The sequence below is a fragment of the Helianthus annuus genome, chromosome 14, assembly GCF_002127325.2.
Source record: "Helianthus annuus cultivar XRQ/B chromosome 14, HanXRQr2.0-SUNRISE, whole genome shotgun sequence".
Lineage (NCBI taxonomy): Eukaryota > Viridiplantae > Streptophyta > Magnoliopsida > Asterales > Asteraceae > Helianthus > Helianthus annuus.
Genome location: NC_035446.2, coordinates 47,792,850 through 47,797,573, shown reverse-complemented (window position 1 = coordinate 47,797,573; position 4,724 = coordinate 47,792,850). Strand labels below are relative to the sequence as shown.

The window sequence follows — 4,724 nt, the reverse complement described above, 5'->3', positions numbered from 1 at the left end:
TGGCTAGTGCATTATGAACGGGGGACTCCCCGATTGAGCAGGGAATCGTGAAGCTTCCGGGATCGATTTTCTTTTGGGGAAGTTTATTGAGTACGAAGGCTGAGCATTCTTCGTCTAAATTGACTAATTGAAAATTTACAATTTTCTTTTTATGAGTGAGGAAGTCCCTCATGAACTTAGAGTATTTGGGCATTTGGGTTAGGACCTCAATAAAAGGAATATTGACATGCAATTGCTTTAATAGTTTTCGAACTTCGCGAATTGCTCATTGGTCTTTTGACGAATTAACCTACCGGGGTACGGAACTCGAGGAGCCTTGGTAGGTTCTGGTGACGGAGGGGAGTTCTTTTCCTGCAGAGGTGTGGGTACCGTTTCTTCTGTCGGCGGCGGCGCTTCTGCAAGCCCTACGGTGCGGTTTCGTAACGTGATGAGATGAACTTGCGCTTTTGGGTTTGTTTCGGTATTGCTAGGTAATGCGCCTTGCGGTCTCTCGGAAAAATTTTGAGCTATTTGATTTAATTGTTTTTCTATGTTTTGAATACTAGCTTGTTGATTTCTAAAATTTGATTCTAATTGTAGAAATCTTTCCGAGTTTTTCTTTTCAGTGTCGGAGATGAGGCGAGATACAGTATCTTCAAGCCTTTCTCGTCCACTTTGTTGTTGAGTGAAATTTTGTGACTCATTTCTTGGTTGTTGAAAGTTTGTTCGTTAGTTTTGTTGGTTACTACTATTGCCGGGTTCTCTCCAACCAAGGTTTGGGTGGTTTCGCCATCCTTGGTTGTAAGTTCCCGTTGGAGGACCCGACGGCCTAGGTCTATTATCAATGTAGCTTACCGATTCTTGTTGATAGTCCGTTTCTTTCATACAACTCCAATTTTCATGTGGCCCACCACACCCTTCACAAGCCATAACCGAGACTGTTTTTGTCATTTCTAATTTTTTTTATTTTTGAAGAAAGGGCCTCGATTTGGGCTTGTAAAGAAGTGCTTTCATTGACCTTATGGGCGCCCGGGGCAATAGATTTATTGCCTCGGGGGGTGTGCCATTGAAAATTGGTTTGAGCAATTTCCTCAATTTGGTTATATATTTCATGCGGGCATCGATTACCTAAAAGTCCCCCGGAGCTAGAATCAAGTGTCTGCCTTGTGTGTGGCAACAGTCCATTATAGACAGTGGATACTTGTTGCCATATCGCAAGGCCATGATGTGGACACTTGCGTAATAACTCCTTGAACCTTTCCCATGTTTCATATAAGGATTCCCCGTCCTCTTGTGAATATGTATTAATTTCAGTCATTAATTTAGCCGTTTTACCGGGAGGGAAATACTTATATAGAAATTTTTGGGCTAGTTCATACCAGGTGTTTACCGATCCAGCTGGGAGGGCGTTGAGCCAAGCTTTCGCTCAGTCTTTTAGTGAGAAAGGAAACATTCGGAGGCGGATGGCGTCATTTGATGCTCCATTGATCCGAAAGGTATCACATATTTCTAAGAAATTAGTAATATGTAGATGGGGATCTTCTTCCGCAAGCCCATGGAAGGTTGCGGAGTTTTGGAGCATTTGTATCAAGTGCGGTCGAAGTTCGAAGTTATTAGCTTCAACATTTGGTGCATTGATAGCAGCGCCTAGGTTACCTACGGTGGGTCGTAGGTAATCCATGAGGGCACGTTGGTCCGCCATTGGAGGTGGATCACCCGAAACTTTCTCTTGGTTTTTAGCTTTTAGTCTGTTTCTGAGAAAGCGTTCGGGTTCTTCTAGAGGTTCTTTTATGTCCTTATTAGAACTGGAGCTCATACACTATGTAAGATTGGCGTCTGGTTCCAAGTCCTGCAATAAAAACAGAAAAGAATGCTGGTCAGAAGGTTCACCACGGCCCCGTGTTCAGCGAACACGGCCCGTGGTCGGAGCTACAGTGATTGTTTTCCAGATCCCAGTTACTGGAAGTTGGACACGACCCCGTGTTGCACCGACACGGCCCCGTGGTTAGCCTTCTGTAACTTGGAAAACTAAAAACTGCCAGTAACGATGCTGGGCACGGCCCGTGTCCGACCAGGCACGGCCCGTGCTGAGCTCTGCAGAAGCTGAAAAACTAAGAAAATCCTAAAAAAAATTAAAAAGAAAAATAAAAATATGATTAGGCCGTTGATTCCTAACTTTCTTAAAATCCTTGTGTCCCCGGCAACGGCGCCAAAAACTTGATGCGTGTGTAGTGTAATATATTTTTAATGTATAATTAAGCCCTTTTTTTACACCTTTAGCCAAGTTTTAAATTTATAAAACACGATATTTACTAACACTAAACACACATATGGGCAAGTGCACCCATCGTGGACGTAGTATAGTGTTGGTAAGATACCGAGGTCGTCCAAGGACACAAGAGCTTTTAATACCGGTTTATCCTCAACGTCTAAACAAATCAAAAAGTTAGAAAAGGTTTTTAAACTAAGAAAATAAAAATTAACTAAATGCTGAAAAATAAAAATAAAATAAAAACAGATAGACAAGATGAATCACTTGGATCCGACTCGTGTATTAGTATAACCTTTGATTATTTTCGCACTTTTGCACTTGTTTAAGAGATTATCTTAGTTATTGTAGTAGGCCCCTCTTTTGAAGGCGACGTTACCCTCAACCCAGTAGTTTGAGTCAGCAAGGATACAATCCTAAAGGGTTGGATTATTGGAAGATAATGAATTAAGTTATTAATGCAAATTGTGGTAGGCCCCACTTTTGGCGGTGACGTTACCCTCGGCTAAGTAGTCTGATTCAGCAGGGATACAGTCCTAAATAGCCGGGTTATAGTATTAATAGTAGTTAACTTATGAGGGGGTCAAAGAGTTTGGATCCCCGCCATCCAATACCTATGGGCATTGAAGGAGATCCTACTAAATTTGACCCAGGTCCCTTGCAGGACCTCTAAACGCTGAACAAGGGCAAGACCCTTACCAAACCGTTCCCTTAACCCCCGACCAGGTAGCCAACATACCTCCATATAGACCGTGGAGATATGAATGGTGAAAATCTTTTATTTTCTATAGACAGTAAAATAATGCCAAGACACCACGGACAAACGATAAGGAAAGATCACCTTCAACATAAGCAACTAGTTATTAAAGTCATTAATACAAAACCAAATAAAAAGTGCAAAAGATTAAAAATAAAAAGTATTATACTAAACACTTGTCTTCAGCAAGTGATGTAAGAGACTTAGGCAAACATGGCCTTGACTGTCAAGAACTCTTACTATCAATCTTGGATCCCGAGACGACTCACACACTCTACGATGGACAATGGATGATGGTGGTGGATGATGGTGTTATGGTGGTGGTGGGTGGTGGATGAAGTGTGAGAGAGGTGGTGTGCCAAGGGATGAGTTGGAATGAAACCAAGCACTCCTATTTATAGGCTGAACAGAAGGCTGGGCACGGCCCCGTGTCCGCTGGACACGCCCCCGTGCCCGTCTGACACTCTCTCTCTTCATTAATTGTAATTCGCAATTACAATTAATGCGCCTGCTGTACTTTCGCCACGCCCCCATGCTCACTGGACACGACCCCGTGGTGGGCAATAGAAGCTTCTACAGGTTTGTCTTTTCTGCTGCTTCTTGGGCACGGCCCCGTGCTGGCTGAGCACGGGGCGTGTTCAGGCTTCTGTTTTCTTTTCTTTGCTTGGGAGGATGCCGTTGAGGGTTCGGGCAATCTACTTTTGTTCCTTTTCTTGTATTTATGTTAGAATTAGCTGTCTTTTTGCTTCTTTTGTGAATTTGAGCTCATTTCATCCTGAAAATACAAAAGGAAGACAAAAACACTCTTTTTACGAAATTAGTACTTAAAAAGGGTTAGTTTTATGCCTTATTTGATGTAATTTAAATGTTGCATTTTACACACATCAATTTTCATGTTCTTATTTGAATAATTTTCACTGAAAAATTTTTACAGGGACGAGGAAAAGAGAAAGACAAGAGTCATAACATACCCTGTGAAATTGATTCTGAATCAACCACTGGTACTGTGGTAGAAAAGATGGCAACGTTTTTGAGAGAGAGCAGAATAGCTAAAGCTATGTCTGATAAAACTGTGATTTATGAATCACATGTTAGAACATTCTAGAACACTGCTAGATATGAAGATTCAGACAAGATGATACATGCAGTATTGAGAAAGAAGGATCAAGCTGGAAAGGATATAGATGTGGAGTTTAAGTTTGATGTAGGAGATGTGAGGAGAGTTCTAGACTTACAAGATTCTGATAATGATCCAACAATCATGTCTGAACGTCTTGTAAAGGGTTTGTGGTGTAGAATGGGATTCACTGGGTTCATTAATGGACAGATGTACAAAAGATGCTTCTCCAAAGCATATAGGTACTTAATACACTGCATGATACACTCAATGGGACATAGAAAGGGAGCATATGATGAGGTTGCTGACTACATCATGAATATGATAACAAGCTTGGTGCTAAACAGAAGGTACAACATTTCACAAGTGATTTTTGAATACATGATGGAGAATTGTGAAGCTGGAGCAGATAAGTATATCATGTATCCTAGATTCATCATGATGTTACTAAATGACAAAATCAAAGATCTTCCAAAGGATTGTGAGGATGTGATGGAGATGAGTGTTGTGAATAAGACAACAATAGGAAGAGTTACAAAGGATAAGGATGAGAAAACCAAGCAGATGATTTGCAGAATAAAAGATAAAGCATATGTTTCTCC

General features: G+C 41.3%; 1 non-coding gene across 1 annotated transcript; it reads left to right on the top strand.

The window, feature by feature from the left end:
* Positions 1-1,196: 1,196 nt before the first annotated feature.
* LOC118486851 lies at positions 1,197-1,303 on the top strand. Its single transcript, XR_004880018.1, has one exon. It is a non-coding gene; the product is annotated as a small nucleolar RNA R71 (small nucleolar RNA).
* The last annotated feature ends 3,421 nt before the right edge of the window (positions 1,304-4,724 follow it).